This window comes from Odontesthes bonariensis, chromosome 1, assembly GCF_027942865.1.
Source record: "Odontesthes bonariensis isolate fOdoBon6 chromosome 1, fOdoBon6.hap1, whole genome shotgun sequence".
Lineage (NCBI taxonomy): Eukaryota > Metazoa > Chordata > Actinopteri > Atheriniformes > Atherinopsidae > Odontesthes > Odontesthes bonariensis.
Genome location: NC_134506.1, coordinates 44,405,994 through 44,430,140, shown reverse-complemented (window position 1 = coordinate 44,430,140; position 24,147 = coordinate 44,405,994). Strand labels below are relative to the sequence as shown.

Below are 24,147 nucleotides of genomic sequence, written 5' to 3'. Positions count from 1 at the left end.
TTTTTGGCTGCTCTACCCACCTCTGTGTGTTTTGGACCCTACTTTAGTCTAAATATGTTCATACTTATACAATTAAGTCCAATATTTGCATCTTGATCGGCCCAGAAAACATAAATTTAGTTCTTAGACAGAATGTAGCTGATGGAGGATTTAAAGTGACTTCAACGAGAGGCTCAGAAACTCCAGAAAATCCAAAGAAAATCATGTTTATTTTTTTTTTATTTGATCAAATCAGAGGTGAAACATCACAATCTCTTGGCCCTATTTTCTCTCCCTTCGTATCACTGCCTGCTGCGTAGACCGTGCAGACCGAGCAGCAAACACCGTAACAGGCGCATGTTATTTGAAAAAATGTATTGTTATTGTTACCATATTGTTATAAGCTACTATGCGAGTGCGAGCCGCGAATTAAAGCTTGAGGAGCCGCCCAATGAGCATCTCTAAGCTAGCATAATGCTATTTACTCCACAGTAGTTATGTGGGCTGGTCCCCTCCAAAAAGCCCACTCTGCAAAGTCAGTATATGACCTCAATGTGCACGACGGGCAGAAGGAAAGCAATGTGGGAGAATGAAACGACGAATGAGTAACTTCCAGATGCTACTGAGAAACCATAGGACTATCAGACCGTGCTCTTTGCATCTGAAGGCTAATAAAAAGTGTGCCCGGTGTAGATGAAAGCATGTTCACTGGAAAAAATGCCCCTCCAAAAATGAGTTAAAAAAACAACAAATAAAAGACGTTTTTGTTTGAAATAAGCAAAAAAATCTGCCAGTGGAACGAGTGAAAATCGGCTTGTTAAGATTTCTTGAAATAAGATGTGATATTTAGGACTTTTGAGATAAAAGTGATCTTGAAATTAGCTTAAAAACCTCTTCAAATGTAAAACAAAAAGCTTGTTTCATGTGAAATATGACTCAAAACAAGATGTTTTCAAGACTTTTTCATTTAACAAGATATTCCAGATGTATTGTCTTCAAACAAGTCCCTATATCTGGCTGAAATGGTGCTTGTTAGGCAGTTGTGTCTGATATTAAGTGTAATGAGATACTCAATGAGACGAATATACTTGGTAAGACTTAGATTCTTTCCAGTGTTGGAGTGTGTTTTGAGTGGAGATTTGAATCCTGATCCTGACTCGGGCAGATTCCTGGTATCTCCTCTGACGGGTCGGTCCACAGCCCGCAGGCTGCGGCGGCAGTCTGTCCACTTTCATTTTAAGCTCCAGTCATGTTTCACGCAGCAGCCCACCAGTAGGTCGAGCTTCACAAACTCACACTGTGCAGCCAGATTCTGACCAAACTCACAATTTTCCTTCCCTCCAAACCACCGAGGGCCCTCCAAAAATACCAAATACATTACTCAGAATCTTATGGAAATGTGTCTGAATGATGCAAAAGCTTAAAGTTCAAAATGTTCCCGATGGAGTGGTGCAGCCAAAGAAAAGTACTGAAGTACAGAGCTGGGTGCTTTAAGGAATTAATGCCGCCTGCATCTAATTACACTTGTTTTTCACCCATTAATAAGATTGTAACTGACTGACAGGAAGGGGAGTGTAATGCGATGCAGTGCTGATACACTGGACAAAAATCTAAATCTTACCAAGTATATTTGTCTCACTGAGTATCTCATTACACTTAATATAAGACACAACTGCCTAACAAGCACCATTTCTGCCAGATATAGGGACTTGTTTGAAGACAATACATCTGGAATATCTTGTTAAATGAAAAAGTCTTGAAAACAAATTGTTTTGAGTCATATTTCACATAAAACAAGCTTGTTTTTAAAGCTAATTTCAAGATCACTTTTATCTCAAAAGTCCTAAATATCACATTTTATTTCAAGAAATCTTGACAAGCAGATTTTCACTAGTTCCATTGGCAGATTTTTTTGCTTATTTCAAGCAAAAAAGTCTTTTATTTGTTGTTTTCCTACTTATTTTGAGAGGGGCATTTTTTCCAGTGTATGGAAACACTCGACTCTGCTCGGTGACATCGGTGCTGAAACGAGGGCTTCTTCATGATGAACCTTTTTTTTTTTTTTTTTTTTTTTTAAACCACTAAAAGAAAACGAGAGCAAAAAAAGATGAACCCGATAAACTGTAGAAGAAGTCCTAAACCTGGCCTTTAAACTATGGCTGTAATGGTTGTTAACTGAGGCTGAATATTGCTTTTGTTGTTCTTAAACATGAAAATTCAAATCAAATCAAATTTATTTGTACACTGAAAATAACAACTAATAAGATTTACTTTAAAAACCCTTTGGAAGTATTTGCACTCAGATGATTTAAGTAATATTTAATGCTGCAATATCAAGTAAATGTTACTTACCATAAAACAGTTTTGAAGATATTAAGTAACATTTACTTAATTACATCTAAGTTTTAAGTTATATTTATTTAAACAAATTAAGTAAAGTCTACTTGTTTTTCATAGGCAGGAACATCATTTTACTCAAAATTTTAAGTAAATGTTATATATCTGTAGTATTTGCTGTTATGAAGGCAAGGCAATTTTATTTATAGAGCACAATTAGTACACAAGGTAATTCAAAGTGCTTTACAGCTACATAAAATCACAAGAAGGCAATAAAATCATTAAAAAAAATAAAAAAACATTAAAAATAATCATTAATTAAATTAAGTAACTTGGTAGATTTTAACAATACACTTTCAGAGTAAAGTTTATGTAGTATTTCTAGGTTTATGTACATACAACTATTAAACATTTAAATTGTATGAGGAAACCAAAGTAAAACTTACTCTTCCCCCATAATTCATGTTATTACGTTAATAAAATGTTTAATTTTACTTAAGAAGCTCTAGTTCTTCCTGAATCTTACAAATACAAGTAGAGATTATGACAGTTACTCTAATAGAGTTTACTTCACCAAAAAGTCTCTTTTTTCAGTGCACAGCTTCATGTACAAAAAGTTCAAAGTGCTTCACATAAAATAAAAGCATCGCAGCAGGGAGTGTAAGAAGCATTAAAAATACATAAAAGAATATAAAGAGAAACAAATAAAATCATTTAAATGAATTTAAAAACAAGCAACAGTCCAGATAAGTTCAAAGATATCGTGCAGATTTCATGCATAGACACATGAGAACAGAAATGTTTTTAACCTGGATTTAAAAATGTCTAAATATCTGTAACTGAATAGAAGTTGTCATGCCAACGGAGAGAAATCGGGAGATGGAACTGGTCTCTGTGAGGCGCCGAAGGAGTGAATCTCTTATTGATACAAATGAATAATCCATAGCTCTCAATGAAGGAAGAAAAACAATCAAGTTTTAGATTTTATTTAGAAGAGTTGAGAGCATTTAGCTAAAAAATATCTTCTTCTTTTTGACACTAACCTGTGAAAAGTCTTTGTTCAGATGGTAATTCTGTCTTCATTTCTCTTGTAAACAAGCTAATCGTGTGTTTCTGCCTTCCCATGCACATTTATTTCACTCATAAAAGTGCAACTAAACCGAAGCTTTGCCAGTTCTCTCTGAATACGGTTCGTTTTTATTTCTTACTATCGTCTCTGTAGTTCCATCCTCATGAATATTCATCACATGCATGAGGTAAAACATTTAATAACATCTGGCCAACAAACCGAAACATGTAGCTTTGTGTTCAGAAAGCCCTTAAAAGGCTGACGGCCTCAGGAGAAGGACGCCGTTTGCATCGTGCACGCAGCTCGTTAGCTTCGTTAGCTTCCTGAGTGGGAAACGCAGACTGAGGTTAACCTCAGGAGGGGCTGTTAAAGCACAGCTCGTGTGTTTAGCCTGTGCACGCGTTCACACCTCCACCTCCACACTGATGTGCGAGTGCAACGCCGGCGTGTGACACGGTGCTTCAGTTTGTCCGGGATCGCGCTCTGATTTGCCTTCAGGACGGCCGGCGGCTGCGACCTGAGCTCCCATGTGAGGGACAACAGAACGTGTTCAATCTTTGTGCTTTCAGCTGCACGTTCAGGAGAAGAAGTGTTGAAAACTGAGACAAAGAGTTGAGATTTTATCACTCACGTTAACTTTAAAGGGATAGTTCGCCTCTTTTGACATGAAGCTGTGTAACATCCCATATCAGCAACATCATTTCTGAACATCTTCTTACCCCCTGCTGCGTCCTGTGAGCAGAGTTCCAGCCTCGTTTTGGTGTTGATGAAGGTAGTCCGGCTAGTTGGCTGGGGTTTAAAAAATAAAGCGTTTTGCTTCTCAGAACAATATGCATTCAACAGAGTAATACATTTGCATCACAAAATGGTTCTCCAGGAAAAAGTCAGACCTCACAATCTCTTGGCCCTATTTTCTCTCCCTTCATATCACTGCCTGCTGCCGCCTGCCGACAGCCACGCCTGTTACGGTGTTTGCTGCTCGGTCTGCACAGCAGGCAGTGATATTTTACTGGAACTACTACGCTGAGAAGACAATTCAACTTGGCAGTGTTTACAGATGACTTTGGTTCTGTCGACTCCGCCGTCTGGAAGAACTTTAACATGAAAATGGCCGAGTAAAAGTTCCGTACCCTTCTCCATGTTTGGTGGATCCGCCGATTACTTTCTTTTCCTGTTCCACAGCAGACAGCAACAGACTTTTACAAAATAAAAGCCTGTGAGCAAGATACTTTTACAAAATAAAAGCCTGTGAGCAAGATACTTTTACAAAATAAAAGCCTGTGAGCAACAGACTTTTACAAAATAAAAGCGTGTGAGCAGCATATTTTTACAAAATAAAAGCCTGTGAGCAACAGACTTTTACAAAATAAAAGCCTGTGAGCAACAGATTTTTACAAAATAAAAGCCTGTGAGCAACAGACTTTTACAAAATAAAAGCGTGTGAGCAGCATATTTTTACAAAATAAAAGCCTGTGAGCAACAGACTTTTACAAAATAAAAGCCTGTGAGCCACAGACTTTTACAAAATAAAAGCCTGTGACCAACAGACTTTTACAAAATAAAAGCGTGTGAGCCACAGACTTTTACAAAATAAAAGCCTGTGAGCAACAAACTTTTACAAAATAAAAGCCTTTGAGCCACAGACTTTTACAAAATAAAAGCCTGTGAGCCACAGACTTTTACAAAATAAAAGCCTGTGAGCAACAGACTTTTACAATAATAAAAGCCTGTGAGCCACAGACTTTAACAAAATAAAAGCTTTTCAGCGACATACTTTAACAAAATAAAAGCCTGTGACCAACAGACTTTTACAAAATAAAAGCCTGTGAGCAACAAAATTTTACAAAATAAAAGCCTTTGAGCCACAGACTTTTACAAAATAAAAGCCTGTGAGCCACAGACTTTAACAAAATAAAAGCCTGTGAGCAACAGACTTTTACAAAATAAAAGCCTGTGAGCGAAAGACTTTAACAAAATAAAAGCCTGTGAGCCACAGACTTTTACAAAATAAAAGCCTGTGAGCCACAGACTTTAACAAAATAAAAGCCTGTGACCAACAGACTTTTACAAAATAAAAGCCTGTGAGCCACAGACGTTTACAAAATAAAAGCCTGTGAGCAACAAACTTTTACAAAATAAAAGCCTGTGAGCGACATACTTTAACAAAATAAAAGCCTTTGACCAACAGACTTTTACAAAATAAAAGCCTGTGAGCCACAGACTTTTACAAAATAAAAGCCTGTGAGCAACAGACTTTTACAAAATAAAAGCCTTTGAGCCACAGACTTTCACAAAATAAAAGCCTGTGAGCAACAGACCTTTACAAAATAAAAGCCTGTGAGCCACAGACTTTTACAAAATAAAAGCCTGTGAGCAACAAACTTTTACAAAATAAATGCCTGTGAGCCACAGACGAGCCACATACTTTTACAAAATAAAAGCCTGTGAGCAACAGACTTACAATAATTAAATAAATAATAAAACCTATGTTAATGCGCGATAAAATATTTGTTGACGTTAAATAATTAACGAGTTAACTCACCCAGCCCTAAACCGAACTTTTAAAATGTTTTTAAAATGACATTTTTGCTGCTCATCTGGAGTTATAGATATAGATATAGATATATTATTTATTGTCATTGTTAAAATGCTGGAAACATCTCTAAGAGGGGACGAAACAAACAAACTTAAACCTGAGCGACGGCTCTCGGTCTGAAGAGGATGTAATGAAGCATGTGATGACCTCATTATTGTTATTATTATTCTGGTTATTATCAGTCGCACTGTGAGCCTGTGAGTTAATGACTCACTTCCACATGCAGACTGTGGACCAGATCTTTGTTCGGATAAAACTTGTTTACGTTATTCAAATGTCTGAAGAACTTTATTAGGAACACAAACAGACAAACAGTGCAACAATGATGGAGGTAAATAAATCATTTGCATGCATGAACTCTGGCGTATTTCCAGCACATTCAGCAGCTCTGTTAGCTTTTTCTTCTCAGCTGGGAAACAAATCTTTTATTAGCAGTGGATGAAACACATAAATATTTTCCCTTCTTCACGCCAAGCAGCAGAGGAAGTGTGAAGCGTGAGCTTTTAACCTCCCTCATCCTCGCTCTCCTACCTCCAACCGGAGCAGAAATCCCTCCCAGAGTCCCCAGACTCATCTGAAAATCCTTCTTATCTCGGTTTTCCACAGCGCAGCTGAAGTCCTGAGCCGGATTCAGGTCCCGGATTCTTCCCCACATCTGAATGCGAGCGCGTTCACACCGAACAGGCAGTGCACGCATCAGAAGCCCGGCGGCGGGACGCAGTTTTAGTTTGCTCAGGTGAGGAGGAAACGCCGCCTCCACCGCGGGTCACAAACTGCTGCATTCTGGGTATTAAAGCAGGATTAGGGGCTCGGGTATTCCACCTTTCTGTTTTACACACAGAAATGAAACTGGATGATGTTTTTTATTAGAAAAATGACTTCAACACTCCCACAGTGACTCATAAAGAGCTCAGAGGAATCTATACTCTATACGATCGATCTATACTTTTTTTGTAAACTTTGTTCATATTTTGTCAGAATTAATCTGTAGACTAAAAGTCTTTGCACTTAAGGGGAGATGGAAATGATCCCCTCTTATAGATTTAGTCTAACTTTTACATGACGGGCTTTAACTGACTGATGGGGAAGATCAAGGTTTTTGAACTTTTGTTGGATTTTTCACACGCGGATCATGTGCGCTGTTTGAATTAATGCAATTATGTCACAAAATAAAACAGAAGAACAAAAAATAAAACAGAACAAAATAAAGTAGAAAAACTACAAAATAAAACAAAACAAAATAATGCAGAAAAACTACAAAATAAAACAAAACAAAATAAAACAGAAAAACTACAAAATAAAACAGAAAAACTACAAAATAAAGTAGAAAAACTACAAAATAAAACAGACAAACTACAAAATAAAACAAAACAAAATAATGCAGAAAAACTACAAAATAAAGTAGAAAAACTACAAAATAAAACAGAAAAACTACAAAATAAAACAGAAAAACTACAAAATAAAGCAGAAAAACTTCAAAATAAAACAGAAAAACTACAAAATAAAGTAGAAAAACTACAAAATAAAACAGAAAAACTACAAAATAAAACAAAACAAAATAAAACAGAAAAACTACAAAATAAAGCAGAAAAACTACAAAATAAAACAGAAAAACTACAAAATAAAGCAGAAAAACTACAAAATAAAACAGAAAAACTACAAAATAAAACAAAACAAAATAAAGCAGAAAAACTACAAAATAAAACAGAAAAACTACAAAATAAAACAAAACAAAATAAAACAGAAAAACTACAAAATAATGTAGAAAAACTACAAAATAAAGTTGAAAAACTACCAACTAAAACAGAAAAACGTTATTTGAAGGTGTTTTTGCCTTCAGAGGCAGTTTGTACAAACAGAAACACGTTGAGGAAGAAAAAAACATCCACGGGAGGAAAGTTCCCTTCAGAATGACTTTAATGTTTAATGCCTGCTGGTTCAGTCCAGAAACAGCTGCTGAGTTAAATCTTTGCCGGCGTTTTGTTTAAACTTTAAAGGAATAATTCAATCTTGGCTGCATTGTTTGTGAAAGGTTCAGAAGTGACTCCCAAAAGGTGAAAAAATGCATCATAAGCGTTCTGAGGCACTCCGGCTTCCTTCAGGTCAAACATGAGAATCCACGTCTGTGCCAGCCAGAGCAGCAAACGCAAAGCTTCATCCACAACTCTGACCAGGTCTTTCAGGGTTTCTATCGCCATGGATACGTGTCCACATTCAGGGAACTAATGGTTTCGTATCGATCGTGTTTGTTTAAAATACTTTGCTTTGAAACTACCAGGATGTCCCTGTGAGAGAGAAGTATATCAGAAAGCTGCATCAGGAGCGGATGGTTTTATAATCGCCCCCCCGCCCTGAGGTTTCAGCGGCTGCTGTCGCCGGTCGTTTATCACTTATTGTCACACACATTGTATTCTCTCTCTGATCAATACCTCCACCTCTGGGCCTCTGGGGGCCTCCTGATGATGTGGAGACACTTCAGTCAGGTGGTCGATAACGAGCTCCGTCTCTTTCTCCGGGTCGCTTGTTGAACTCTCGGTCTCCCGGGATTCTCCTCCATCCGTCCCTCGCCCTATTCTTTTTTTTTTTCCTTCTTCTTTCTTTATTAAGCTTTTTTCACAATAGAACATAAAAAATACATTTAAAAAAATAAAAAATACACTGATAAATCACAATAAAAAAAGGATAAATAGATGAGTAAACCTAAGACGATGTATGTAAAGCCCTCGTCCTATTCTTTGGCTCAGCAGAGCTGTTGCTGGAGCCCTTTTCACACGTGCACTGGAGTCCTGAACGTGCACGTCTGTAACATTCGCTCTCTGGCTTCTTGTGGATATTTTCCACCCAGCCTTCTGAAATCTCTGGAATCTTTGGTGTGTGAGTTAATGGCTGTGATCGAAACCGCCTACTACTCATACTAACTTTAACTTTTTTAAGTTCCCGGATGCATACTAGATTCTCCGAAATGTTGGGTATGCATCATGAGGTTACTACTCATACTCAAACTACCCAAGATGCAACGTAACATGACGTCGCCGATCGTCATTTCCTGTCAAATCGGCAGTTTCAAGCTAGCTACAACGAGGGTAGGTTCACTTCCTGTTTTCAAAACAAAAGCACCAATTGTACGGTAATGGCTTTCCCTATGATAAAAGGCAACGGGTATTTTATTTTGTGAAAATAACCGGAAGTGCGTTGCTCACTGCGGCTAGCTTTAGTAGCGCCGATTTCGTGGGAACAAAATTGTAAACAGCCGGTATTTTGTCAGGTTTTCAACACGTTGGGGATCTAAACGACTACTTTCTCGCCTGAAAATGTTTCAAATGTTGCTAAAGTTTACAGAGTTTAGAGCTTAAGGGAAATCAGCTTCAGGCCGGCTGATTTCGGCTCGGGCAGGAGCGAGATGCATTGTGGGTAAACGCTCTGCATACTGTCTGATCCATGAGTATGTAGTATGCGGTTTGGAACACAGCAAATGTGAGTGTGTGCTGATGAGTTTGTCCCTCCTGGTGACCCGTACGCTGCTTACAAATGACTCTTGTTGCCGTGGATACGTACAGACACAAAGAAAACCGCTCTCCAGGTTCGGTTCATCGTTCAGACCTCTCAACGAGTTAAACAGCCACTCACCTGCAACTGTTGCAGAAGGAATAATCTGAGTTTCTGCTCTGACACAAATTAAAGTTCCAGTTTAAATGATTGCTGTCAATATTTTAAGCACAAAAATTTGAAAACTACTTAAGTACTGAGTAACTGTTGAGTAACGTCTGATTTATTTGTTAACACAAGCATTCAATCAGACAAAAATACTAAATAATCAAATAAGAGTTCATCCAATTGATAAAATAGATTAAAATGAATTAATTAATTACAAAATGCCTTAAATTAAAATAATCCAGGTAAAAGTACTTCAATAAAAAATAAAAGAGACTTAGGAAATGTTTAAAACATATGTAACCCATATGTAACCTAAAAAACAAACATTCACCTATCCATGGGGGGAAAAACGAGTTTAGGAAACTTAGCGCTACATGTTTCCTCAAGTTAGATGTTGAGTTTCTGCTGAAATGTGCGTTTGTTTTGGTTGCCACAGAAGACACATAATGTAGCTGCTGTTTCTCACTCTTTGTAAGGTAAACATGCTTTCAGTATGAGGCCTCGTCTGCGTCTTCATTTCCCACCGTTGGTTCTGACATTTTTCATCTGTTTCTTTCTTTGTTTGCTAAATTCCTACAAAAGCTTAAATAACGATTGTTTTCCTGCCTTTCTTTCTTGCCTTGCTTTCTGGCTGCGGACTCTAAATGAGACTCCCTGTATCTCAGTGTTAATCCTGCTCTCTGTCCTCTGTAATCAGGCTGGAATAAATGGGTTTTGCAGTGATTTATGCAGCGAGCCGAGCAGAAACCGTGGACTGAAGCCGGCCAAAAGAACAACTGCACAGACAGATGATGTTGTCTCTCTGCAATCTGTTTGTTGACTTGTTGTTGCAGCTCTTCGCCCTGACACATATATTCAGATATTTTTGTTTCAAACAGCTGCACCAGCAGTGTGATCACACATGACTTATCCTCTTTGGAGTTCTGTCATTTGTGTTGTGGCGCTTTGAAAAGTTGCACATCAAAGTGCTGAGATCCAGACCTCCTCCATAGCTGGAAAAAAAACAAGGCTACTAATTGGCTTCAGCTTGTGTTTATAGTTGTGATGAAGTCATTTCAGTTTAAAGTCCGTCTTTTAAACACGAGTTCTCAGTGTTTGGTTGGTTTGTGTCTGTGAAGCTAAAGATGCAGAATGAGAAATAATCTCTGCTTTTTGTGGAGCTGAAGGGTCAAGTCTACGGAACAAGGATGGTAGATGATGAGTTCTGCTTTGTTTCTCACTTTTCTTAAAGCATATCTGTTGTTTTTTTATCGTTCAGTTCTACAAACGGCTGATTGCATCAACTGAATGTGAATCGCATCATCTGCGAGGGTCCGTTTTACATGTATGACCCAAGTTTTTCTTACTTCTGTGTGTTTCTGTCCCTGAATCATCATCGTTAAACATGCTGAATGTAGACCAGTTACTCTGCTGGTATGTTTCTGTTGGGTTCTGTGCCCACGAGTGGTCCATCCCAGGTGTGGTCCATCCTAGGTGTGGTCCACCCAACGAGTGGTCTATCCCAGGTGTTGTCCATCCTAGGTGTGGTCCATCCCAGGGGTGGTCCATCCCAGGTGTGGTCCATCCTAGGTGTGGTCCATCCTAGGTGTGGTCCATCCCAGGTGTTGTCCATCCTAGGTGTGGTCCATCCCAGGTGTTGTCCATCCCAGGTGTTGTCCATCCTAGGTGTGGTCCATCCCAGGTGTGGTCCATCCCAGGTGTGGTCCACCCCAGGTGTGGTCCATCCCAGGTGTGGTCCATCCTAGGTGTGGTCCATCCCAGGTGTGGTCCATCCCAGGTGTGGTCCATCCCAGGTGTGGTCCACCCAACGAGTGGTCCATCCCAGGTGTGGTCCATCCTAGGTGTGGTCCACCCCAGGTGTGGTCCATCCCAGGTGTGGTCCATCCTAGGTGTGGTCCATCCTAGGTGTGGTCCATCCTAGGTGTGGTCCATCCCAGGTGTGGTCCATCCCAGGTGTGGTCCATCCTAGGTGTGGTCCATCCCAGGTGTGGTCCATACCAGGTGTGGTCCATCCCAGGTGTTGTCCATCCCAGGTGTGGTCCATCCTAGGTGTGGTCCATCCCAGGTGTGGTCCATCCCAGGTGTGGTCCACCCCAGGTGTGGTCCATCCCAGGTGTGGTCCATCCTAGGTGTGGTCCATACCAGGTGTGGTCCATCCCAGGTGTGGTCCACCCAACGAGTGGTCCATCCCAGGTGTGGTCCATCCCAGGTGTGGTCCATCCCAGGTGTGGTCCACCCCAGGTGTGGTCCATCCCAGGTGTGGTCCATCCTAGGTATGGTCCATCCCAGGTGTGGTCCATCCCAGGTGTGGTCCACCCCAGGTGTGGTCCATCCCAGGTGTGGTCCATCCCAGGTGTGGTCCACCCCAGGTGTGGTCCATCCCAGGTGTGGTCCATCCCAGGTGTGGTCCATCCTAGGTATGGTCCATCCCAGGTGTGGTCCATCCCAGGTGTGGTCCATCCTAGGTGTGGTCCATCCTAGGTGTGGTCCATCCTAGGTGTGGTCCATCCCAGGTGTGGTCCATCCCAGGTGTGGTCCATCCTAGGTGTGGTCCATCCCAGGTGTGGTCCATCCTAGGTGTGGTCCATCCTAGGTGTGGTCCATCCTAGGTGTGGTCCATCCTAGGTGTGGTCCATCCTAGGTGTGGTCCATCCCAGGTGTGGTCCATCCCAGGTGTGGTCCATCCTAGGTGTGGTCCATCCTAGGTGTGGTCCATCCTAGGTGTGGTCCATCCTAGGTGTGGTCCATCCCAGGTGTTGGCCACCCCAGGTGTGGTCCATCCTAGGTGTGGTCCACTCCAGGTGTGGTCCATCCCAGGTGTGGTCCATCCCAGGTGTGGTCCATCCCAGGTGTGGTCCATCCCAGGTGTGGTCCACCCCAGGTGTGGTCCATCCCAGGTGTGGTCCATCCTAGGTGTGGTCCATACCAGGTGTGGTCCATCCCAGGTGTGGTCCATCCCAGGTGTGGTCCACCCAACGAGTGGTCCATCCCAGGTGTGGTCCATCCTAGGTGTGGTCCACCCCAGGTGTGGTCCATCCCAGGTGTGGTCCATCCTAGGTGTGGTCCATCCCAGGTGTGATCCATCCCAGGTGTGGTCCATCCCAGGTGTGGTCCATCCTAGGTGTGGTCCATCCTAGGTGTGGTCCAACCCAGGTGTGGTCCATCCCAGGTGTGGTCCATCCAAGGTGTGGTCCATCCTAGGTGTGGTCCAACCCAGGTGTGGTCTATCCCAGGTGTGGTCCATCCCAGGTGTGGTCCACCCCAGGTGTGGTCCATCCCAGGTGTGGTCCATCCTAGGTGTGGTCCATACCAGGTGTGGTCCATCCCAGGTGTGGTCCAACCCAGGTGTGGTCCACCCCAGGTGTGGTCCATCCCAGGTGTGGTCCATCCTAGGTATGGTCCATCCCAGGTGTGGTCCATCCCAGGTGTGGTCCATCCTAGGTGTGGTCCATCCTAGGTGTGGTCCATCCCAGGTGTTGGCCACCCCAGGTGTGGTCCATCCTAGGTGTGGTCCACTCCAGGTGTGGTCCATCCCAGGTGTGGTCCATCCCAGGTGTGGTCCATCCCAGGTGTTGTCCATCCCAGGTGTGGTCCATCCTAGGTGTGGTCCATCCCAGGTGTGGTCCATCCCAGGTGTGGTCCACCCCAGGTGTGGTCCATCCCAGGTGTGGTCCATCCTAGGTGTGGTCCATACCAGGTGTGGTCCATCCCAGGTGTGGTCCATCCCAGGTGTGGTCCACCCAACGAGTGGTCCATCCCAGGTGTGGTCCATCCTAGGTGTGGTCCACCCCAGGTGTGGTCCATCCCAGGTGTGGTCCATCCTAGGTGTGGTCCATCCCAGGTGTGATCCATCCCAGGTGTGGTCCATCCCAGGTGTGGTCCATCCTAGGTGTGGTCCATCCTAGGTGTGGTCCAACCCAGGTGTGGTCCATCCCAGGTGTGGTCCATCCCAGGTGTGGTCCATCCTAGGTGTGGTCCAACCCAGGTGTGGTCTATCCCAGGTGTGGTCCATCCCAGGTGTGGTCCACCCCAGGTGTGGTCCATCCCAGGTGTGGTCCATCCTAGGTGTGGTCCATACCAGGTGTGGTCCATCCCAGGTGTGGTCCAACCCAGGTGTGGTCCATCCAAGGTGTGGTCCATCCTAGGTGTGGTCTATCCCAGGTGTGGTCTATCCCAGGTGTGGTCCATCCCAGGTGTGGTCCACCCCAGGTGTGGTCCATCCCAGGTGTGGTCCATCCTAGGTGTGGTCCATACCAGGTGTGGTCCATCCCAGGTGTGGTCCAACCCAGGTGTGGTCCATCCAAGGTGTGGTCCATCCTAGGTGTGGTCCATCCTAGGTGTGGTCCATCCTAGGTGTGGTCCATCCTAGGTGTGGTCCATCCCAGGTGTGGTCCATCCCAGGTGTCGGCCAAAATAGGTGTTCCACCTTTTGGTAGAGGAGCCGAGTTCTACGAAAGGTTTCCTCTCCCCTGAGAAAGTTCCTTCAGCTCTGGTTTAAGCCAAAGGGAAACTGCCCGAGGCAATCAGACAACCAGGACCCCGACAGGTTTAATAGATTAATTTAATCTTGAATCTTCAGTTTGCTGGAGCCTTCAGTCTTGTCATTTCTCTCTCAAAGTGTGCCTTTAAGGCCTGAATCATTTCTGGTGATATTCACCTTGAGCTGCACATTCCTTTGTGTTTTATTTATCGAAGACAAAGTAAGACTCGTGTGGGAACAGCTTCTTCGGATATCCCACCCCGCCCTGCTGAGTACTGCTTTTTGTTGTTTCACTTTAATTTGTCGCAGTTTAACGGTGAACATCTGTATGGGCTCCACAGCTGGTTCATCCCACAGAATTATCTGCATTGTGTCATTAGAGAAGCAGTCAGATTACTGAAGTGCATGTAAACAAGTTTGAATCTCCCCTGATTCTGTTTACTGCCAACGAACACAGTAAGACAAAGAAATTACCCTCCTCACGCTGGGCTGCCCCCCCCCCCCCCGGGCCAAATGAAGCAGCTTTAATGGCTGCAGTTGTTTCACACCACGAGCCAATCTGGCTGAGCTCCTGCAGCCATCAGAGGAATGTTAGCTCACAGACGCCAGCAGCTCTCCAGCTATCAGCGGCAGTAAAAGCAGCTCAGGACCTCCTGCGGTTCAGGATGGTTCCAGCCCCCCCACAGCCTCCTCCATGCAGATGTGGCCTGTTGGTACGAGAGGTGATGGTTGGTGATGGATCGGGCTCAGTGGCAGAACTTCTCGGGGGTTTTCTGACGGAGAGGAGGCTCCATCTGGACGGAGCACAGGCGACGCCGGGAAGGACAAATCAAGACGAGACGTTTTTTTTTCCTTCAGTTCATTCAAGGGCTGTTCTTTGCTCGATTTTAAACAAGAATCTCCCGTCGAACACTTTCATTACAGCATCTACAGCAGTGTCAAAAGCTTGATGCTGCTCCATGTTGATATTGAATGAAGCGCTTCCGTGTACAATCCATGGGTTGAGCGGCAGTTCAACCACGTCACTACCTTGAACCCGCCTTGGTTGGCGCTGCTCAAAGTTGATTGCTTCCCGACAAAGTGGGTGGAGTTCCCATTTTTTCGGGAACTCGAATCCACCTGAATGAGCAGTTGGCCTGAGTAAGTGTAGCAGAGCCGAAGGTGTTGCGTCACTGCGAGGGCGGAGCCTGGGTAGGGAATCGTATCTTTTCGAATCGCATCGAATTGTATCGAATCGTTTCGAATCGAATTGAATTGTATCGAATCGAATATTTTCAAATGGTTTCGAATCATATCGAATTGTATCGAGGCACAAAGCGTGTCATACCCCGGTATGATAGGTGGCGCTGTACCCATTCCAGCTGTTGCTAATAGAGCCACTTCCTGTTGACCTCTTCACCACCAACAACAACAACAAACTCAGGCATTGGAGAAAGATGGAGAACGCAGAGCCAGATGAAGCTACGTCCCTCTACATTTGCTCTGTGATGAGCTGCTTGTTGCACAAACTCGATGCCCAACGGAGCATTCTCCATCGCGTTGTTTGTTTCTTTCTGACGGCGACAACAACAGGAATATCGTCTCCTTTGACTTCTGGGTCATGACCCCGGGAAAACATCTGGAGCATGCGCAGAACGCAAAGTCTGATTCACCACGTGCTTCAGCGTCTACAAGCAGGTTTAGAGTGACTTTCAACCCAGTTATCTCGGGGTCTGAATCCCATCCGATCCAGTTTATAGTCAGATTAAGGTGTCTACATGCACTTAATAACTCAGTTTTATTGTGATTTAGCCAATAATCCGATCCTTTCAGCGCCAAGTGACCCCACTGACTCTCTGCAGCCATAATGAGTTGCTCAGCAGAAGCACTAACGGACTTTGAACTTGGGCTGGATCCGAACCTCCAACGTTTTCCCCTGAGGGAAAGAGGAGAAAACAGGAGCTCTGGCTGCCTGGAGGCGTGCAGCGAACCACCAGAGTGAAACCGCAGCACAGATTTCTTTATTTATCCATTTCAGAACGAGTTTTAATGTATAAACGTGGTCGACTGCGGTTTCATTCCCAAACTGTAGGTGTTGATCCTGGCACCTGGAAGAAGTCGAACACCCAGTTCATCACTAATTCTCAGTTATGTTGTGACCTACTCCTTCTCTGTTAAGCAGCATCTGTGGTAATCGCTCCCTCTGAGGTTCTGATGGCCCGCAGACGCCTGCCAGCCTCTTTTCCAAATGTGTCACCGGAGCAGCGCAGGACGGCTGGCCCTGCTGTGTTGGATCATGTGACATTTTAAAGGGATAGTTCGCCTCTTTTGACATGAAGCTGTATGACATCCCATATCAGCAACATCATTTATGAACATCTTCTTACCCCCTGCTGCGTCCTGTGAGCAGAGTTCGTCAGCCCTTCTCTGCTCCATCTTTGCTCTCTATTTGTTCTTTTCTGCTCCATCTTTGCTCTCTATTTGTTCTTTTCTGCTCCATCTTTGCTCTTTATTTGTTCTTTTCTGCTCCATCTTTGCTCTTTATTTGTTCTTTTCTGCTCCATCTTTGCTCTCTATTTGTTCTTTTCTCTGGGCGGACGTGTAACTCCTGCCCTGCTGCACGGCCTCCGTCCTCCTAAAGGTGTTTAAATCTTTCTTTTCTTTCTTTTCTCCCTCACAGACTGGAGCTTTCTGTGGAAGACTGAGACCGAGGAGCCTCTGCGTCACACCCCCATCAGCTTTCTCACGCTGGGATTTACATCAGCCAATCTGGTGAGGAACACACGCTTTTTTATAAAATGGTGTCTAAGCCGTTAAGTTGTGTTTTCCCCAGAGGTTCTGTTTTTTTATCATATTTCTGCGCCCTTTTCCTTCCTATTTTTGCTTCAGGAGTTGTAAAAGCTGCAGTGGAAATAATTTATATTTGCTGGGAGCATTTTGGGTTCTGCAGCATGGAGCCTCATTCAGAGGAGTTCAGTCTCTGAAAGAAGCTGCAGATCAATACTGCAGTGTTCGGCCCTTTTTCTCTGCTTTTATATATATATATGTGTGTGTGAAAACAGATGTGTGTGTTGTGATTGCTAATTAAAAGAGTGCTGTGGGTCCATAAGAAGCTTTTTGGCTTCCTGAATCTCTGTCCACATGCTGTTTCTCCACATCGCTGAAGGCTGATGGCTGGTTTTTACATGTAGGAGTAAAAGCTTTTACTCTGTTAGCATCAAAGCTGTGAGTTCATGAATGTTATCTGGAGAGTTTGTGTTACTACGTTTAATAAAAAAGATCTCATTGAGTTTTGGTTTGAAGTCAGGAATCAGATGAGCTGATCCATTCGTTTTAATAGGCCAAACTTTTATTATTTACTCTGAAGAAGGCCCTTTCTGCTCCTCTCTAACTTGGGATCTGCCTCCTTTTTAACGGGTGGTACAGATTGGAGCCACCTTGCAAATTTGAAAAACAAAATAATACTCAATAATAACCTTTTGAATCCCATAATGACAGGATGAGACGGTGCACGGTAGAACTGGGCGATTTAAAGCAAACAGAAAATACGACGACCTTCGAGCAGAGAGTGAGTTTTAGCCGAAGGAAAACTGAGGCTGAATTCATGAATTCTACAGAAAACTGTCTCAGTGTGTCAGTGATGCGGTTTGGATTCAGTGAAAAATGATGAAGAACGGATGAAAACGCAAGTAATTCGTTTAATCGGCTGGAAATATGGGACCAAACCAAGAAGCATCGTCTCATCATCTGTGGCAGGTTTAACTTTTTAGTTCATTAAAGGTAGGGTAGGAGATCCTGGGTTTTGAGTCCAGCAAAGCTGCATTTTGAAAATACACAGGTAAAAAGTCTCAACCCTTTTCTTCAGACTTCCCCCCGAAGCCACGCCTCTAGAGTACATGAACGCGCACGAGCACGAAGGTGCACGAGCACTGTTCTGGCTAACTTTTGCTAACTTTTTCTCATGGCGGATTCACAGGTAGGAAAATACCTTTCAACATCATAATGAACCGTTTAATAATGCTAGGTGCTAGCCAAGCTGGCTCTAGTTTAGCTTCCTGCCAAGCTTCGGGACGCGTAATTCGTTCACGCTTACAGGGGGAAGGAGGGGGAGGGAGGAGCAGATTGCAGTTTGATAGACGGCATCAGATAGTGTTTTTCATAGATTGTACGTTCTAGAGGCCACTAAAACTTTTCATTTTTGTGTAAAAACCTTTAATTAATTGGTTGCAATGGGGGTGTGAAGAGTATTTCAAGCAATATGTAAAAAAATGTTCCAGAAAAAGAACCCCTACCCCACCTTTAAAGGGGAGAAAACATCAACTTTGGTGAATCAAACTCTGTTTGTTCAGGATCTGCTCTGAGAGCTCAGACTAACTAGCCTGACTACGTCATACTCACGATTCTAGTCAGAATGTGAGTCTGATACCGCTCAATAGAGATTCGGGTATGGGGCGTGTTTCAACCGAACCTTCGCTCAAGTGGATAGACCTACAACCAATCAGAGCAACGTAGTATGTGACGTAGATTAAGCGACACGCACTTGTTGTAGGAAGGACGGCAAAAACATCTTTTCTATCGATAAAAGCCTTTATCGCGTTCCTCTGTTCGTCTTTCAAAATTAATGCAATGTGGAGATCCTGTAGAACAGACTCGATGGCAGAATCTACACACCCTAGCTCTCCAGCGGCAGCCGTGTTCAGCTCTTTAGTGACGTAGTCGATAATGTCCCTGTTGATCATCTGTCCATCATCGTATAAAGCCCACCCTGGCAATCTGATTGGTCCGACCAATTCTTGGTCGGGCATGATGATTTCCCAACTGAGCAGAGCCAGACCGAACTTCCCGACCAAAACTTTTATGGGCGGGGCTAAATTCGGCTGGCACCCAGGCTACAGACTAACACACTCGAGTCTGGAATCCAGCCTCAGACGGTTGGAACAGATTTCTCTTTAGGCGGACCTCGCTGTGATTGATGCGTTTAACCGGTTCAGGCTACAAACGGATGAGTCGAATCGCTCCGTAATTCCTCCGTCACGCGTCGGCGTCTGTTTTTAACTCTGAAATGAACAGCCGAGGCTCAGCTGGGCGTTTTTCTGAGGCTACGTTCCAACAGTTCAGATGTTGGGATGCTGCATTCAATTACAAATGGGCGGCTGCTGGGCGGCTGCAGGGCGGCTGCAGGGCGGCTGCTGGGCGGCTGCAGGGCGGCTGCTGGGCGGCTGCTGGGCGGCTGCTGGGCGGCTGCAGGGCGGATGCTGGGCGGCTGCTGGGCGGCTGCAGGGCAGATGCTGGGCGGCTGCTGGCTGGCTGCTTGGCGGCTGCTGGCTGGCTAATGGGCGTCTGCAGGGCGTCTGCAGGGTGGCTGCAGAGCGACTGCAGGGCGGCTGCTGCGTGGCTGCAGAGCGGCTGCTGTCTACACCATGCGAGCCGTGGTCCTCCTGCTTTAATCGTGCAACATCGGGGGCTTGTTTTTAAGTCCTAGTGTCCTTCATCTGTATCTTTTGTCTTACAAGAGAACACCTGATGAGGGCTGAATCTAATTCTCCGGTCGCTGACTGACCGTTCTCCAACATGGTACAATGCACAGGTTCTTCCTCACGGGGATCTGGCTCTGTTTGCCTTGCAGGGATTGGACGGCCGGCCGTGCAAACACCCAGCCATCAAACCGTTGAGGGGAACTCATCGATCGCTTCTTTCTCCCCATTATCGCTGCTGCCTCTCTCCACATCCTCTCCACACTTTCACAGCCCTTTGCTTTCTTTGGTCCTAGTCCTGTTTCAGCAGCACAATCGTGTCCACGGGGAGCTCGCCGCTCGTGCGCTCGTGTTGCCGAGCCTGCATGTGTGGCTCTGCGGCGGTTTCATCCTGATGAGTTAAAAGAAGCGATGCTGTGCGATCCGTCCTCCATCAGCCGGCCGCAGGGTGTTTAGAGCTGGGGAATAAACAGCCTCTGAAGTCTCTGCTGCACGGGGGAGATGATCTTCCAGAGTGCTGTCAGCTCCATCCGAACACATGAAGCAGATGGTTGACTTAACGGGGGGGGGGGGGGGCATAATAGCCTCCAACACGGGCTGTTTCGTTCTGTGAAGACGACTTCAGGAGGAGTTTCGATGCCGGTTTAACGAGGCTTCTCTAACACGAATATCTTGTGGTACCTGTTCAACCTGCAGCTGGGCTCTGTATGTCACCGCCGTACAACCACGTCACTTATTTTAATCCATGTGCATTAACCCATTTAGGCCTAAAACGCCTGGAAAAGAATGCCCACATCTGGTCTGTGATGAGCTGCTTGTTGCACAAACTCGATGCCCAACGGAGGATTCTCCATCGTGTTGTTGTTTTTTTTTGTTTTTTTTCCCTTGTCCTGTCCAGCATTATGGCAGCAGAATTGTAATCTGAATACCGTTTATGCTAAACACATTTGCTATGCCGAGGGAAGCTTTATGAATGTAAAGCTCCCCTTGACGCCCATCAACTCCTCATTTTTATTTATTTATTTTTGTTACAATATTTAACATGATGTGATAATAGTGCCGAACCGGAGCGGGGGACAGAGAGAGAGGGAGAGCGAAGAAGAGAAAAAAAGAACAGAAACATGAAGAGACAAACATAAAAAACAATGAAAAATCAGACAACCAGCTGCTACACCTGTACAAACAAAACTGAAGACGATTCACGGCTTTTGTGGGGAATCCAACCTCAGAAGCACCAGGAGCACCTGTAAGCAGACAAGCAGAGAACAAACACACAAACAAACAAACAAAAAAACACAAGCAGCAGCAATCTCCAATAATACACAGGTGACCTTAAACCACAGGACAGCACAACAACAACTGCTTAGTGATTGTTTCTTTCTGACGGCGACAACAACAGGAATATCGTCTCCTTTGACTTCCGGGTCACGACCCCGGGAAAACATCTGGAGCATGCGAAGAACGTATAGTCTAAAGGCCTCGGTATGCTTCTCCGTTGCTATCCACCAACCCGACTCCGTGGTCACACAGAGGCTGTTAAACCTTTCGAAGTTCTCCGTCGGGCTGTCGGATACCCAAGGCAGTTCACCTCCTGATCAGTAGGCGGCGCTACGTTAGACGACCCAATCTGGCGACGTCTATGGTGAAAGTGGGTGATTGGTTGTTCACCTTCCGGCTCCGTTCCTCCTCACAGTGAACGATGGCGACCGAGAGAGAAAGACTGTTGTTGGAGTTGGAGCTTGTTGATGTTGAAATGCAAATAATTCTGACCAAATGTTGACCGGCACACAGTAAACTCTTTCAAAGATGGCGGTGTTGTTGTTCTTAGAGGAAGGAGCTAAACCGGGAAAGTGATTCCGGAAATGATGTTGTTAGCCGACCAATCACAACCCTTGCGGTCTCCACGAGTCTCCGCCTCCTCGATGGCTAGATAGGAGAGCGTCTCCGGGAGGCGACCATAAATCAGGCTTAATTCACCACGTGCTTCAGCGTCTACAAGCAGGTTTAGTGTGACTTTTAACCCAGTTATCTCGGGGTCTTAATCCAATCCGATCCAATTCTTAGTCAGATTAAGGTGTTTACATGCACTTAATAACTCAGTCTGATTGTGATTTAGCCAATAATCCGATCCTTTCAGTGCTATGTGACTCCACTGAGTGATGTCTGACCAAGCTTTGTGTGTCCCGTCTACTCTTTGTTCCTCGGCACCAAATTGTTAGCTCGATTCTTTCATTGGAAGCTCAAGAACAAGCCGGAGGAATCTCAAGTTAAATAAAGTGTTTATTGGTGGTCACACGTCAAGCATATCAGCGCTGGGCTCAGTGGAACAGAGCTCCCGCAGGAAATCCGTCAGACTGAGCCCCGATTTCCGGGTATCATTTGCGTTTATAGCCTCATAGGTTGGACTCACACTCGACCGAGTATGATTGGACATGAGTAGGTTCAACACGCTTCGTCATATTCTCTGAATCAGCCAAACAATGAGTGTGTGAATCTTGCACCTGCTTTCCCAGGCTAATTGTTTTGTCTCACTATGCCTGGATCACTTAAGGTCATATATCGTGTGCATCGTGGAAAAGTACAGAGACTATTTCTTTCATAATGTCTAAGAACAAAGCCAATTTTAACATCACTGCTATAAAAAAGTTGTCGGTTAAACCGGCCCGACTCTGCGACGCTCTCCCTGACTGATGTGCTCTGCAGCTGGAATGAGCTTTAACTCTGACACACGTGCACACACGTACGTGCACACCTCTGCTAAAAAAGCTCCCCCCCCCTCCCCCTTCATGGCCACAGGGCGCTCACCCTCTCCCACACCTAATCCCTTCACCTCTGACCTCTGCACCGCGCCCTGCTCTCATTGGACAGATAACAGACCCTGGAGGTCACGTGGTCGGCTGACGGGGTCGTCTGGGCCGCCGGGAGTTTGGAGCCTTCGTATCTAATTAGGTTTGATTCCCGGGACGGGAAACGCCGGGAGCCGTGGGGGTCTCTGTGACGGCTTTCAGGAGAAATAAAGATGTTCAGATGCTCGTAAACCAACAGCATGAATATATCGGCTGGAGTCTGAGATGCATTTTAGAGTGATTTGTCATTTATTTTCTTGCTTTCTTTGAGCAGCGTTGACTGAATTGTGTGGCAGATCTAATGTCACATCTGGTTATACAAACAGTGTTCTGGTCAACATGGTAATAAGTGGTTACATAAAGAGCTCATAAGATGGGACATTACTGTCAGATGACCTGCTCCGTGGCTTTAATGAATAATACTCAGAGTACATGATGAATCATAATGGCTGCCATGATGTCATTCCTGCAGCTTTTAGAGAAGCCGTGACATTTAAAAACTTCCCGACTGGAGAACGGAACTCACAAAGTGATTAAAAGCATAATTTTCTCTGAGGCAAAAAGTTGGACCTGCTCCTTTATAGACCGGACAGATTCTTTCCTCCCACATGATCGGAATCACACCCCCACATCATCAGAGCCGGCCCAAGGCATATGCCAACTATGCGGTCGCTTAGGGCCCCCACGCCACCAGGGGGCCCCGAGAGCAATTTTGAATTTAATTTTGATTACAACTTTATTTTTATGTAAGATAATGTGAATGTCATTTGATTCTATTTTGTATTTGTATTTTGAACATTTTGCACACCATTGCACATCTGAAAGAAACTAAACTATTTAACGTGTTCACTATAAATGCAGTCTCCAGCCTGCTGATGTTACTTTCAAATAGTTGAATTAATGAGCCATACTTATACATCACTCTTTATGTAGAAGCTAATTAAACCATATTTATGAGTTTGCTATCCCTTTAAGGTTAAAAACAAGTATGACACCTGTATAATGTAAGAGGATTACAAATAATGCTAATGATTGTGGGTCCGTTACACACATAACAGTGTAGCCTATGGAATAATGAGGCATCTGGAGCTGAGGTGATGGTAGGGGGGCCCCAAATAAAATTCTGCTTAAGGCCCCGTAAAGGCTTGGGCCGGCCCTGCTAACTGACCCTGCACATCATGCTGCTGCTGCTTCATGTTTCCATGCAGACTGCAGTTTAGCTCCAGTTCCAGCTCATTGGGCCATTGAACAGGATCCCCGTCGTACAGCAAACTGTTCAACAGCGGGAGGCAGGACACGCCTCCACCCTGCTGCTTTTCTACAACTAAATGAAGTTTATTATTCGAGATGAGCTCAGATAATCTCAGACTGAAGGAGTTTATGTAGCAGTGCTGACTGTCAGGTTGGGGATTGGCAGGACTGGCTTTATTTTCAAACAAGGTTAACAAAAGGGCACGGCTGAGCCGGGTGACAAAACCAAGCTGTAGGAAATAAAACATGGCCAAGGCAAAACAAAGAACATGGCTTGGTAAATCAATTATGAAGGGTGAAAAACGGAGAAAGGATTTCACCAACGGAATGGAGAAAACTGGAAACTAAACTAAATGGGTGATTGGTGAATGAGCATGGGCGTCAACTGGGCATGGCAGCTGCCACACCTCGGCTCCAGGGGAAAATGTAAATGTTTGTTTTTCTTTTTTCTTTTTATTAATTTATGGAGTTAATCTGTGTCA

At 44.5% G+C, this 24,147-nt stretch overlaps 1 protein-coding gene across 2 annotated transcripts in view; it reads left to right on the top strand.

Moving 5' to 3' along the window:
* The window catches only part of large2 (LARGE xylosyl- and glucuronyltransferase 2), a 163,813-nt gene that overhangs the window by 54,323 nt on the left and 85,343 nt on the right, over positions 1-24,147 (top strand). For both annotated transcript variants that reach the window (XM_075467780.1, XM_075467789.1), the window contains exon 2: positions 16,775-16,866. The gene's annotated coding sequence lies outside the window, so the exon portion shown is untranslated. The remainder of the gene's footprint in view (positions 1-16,774; positions 16,867-24,147) is intronic.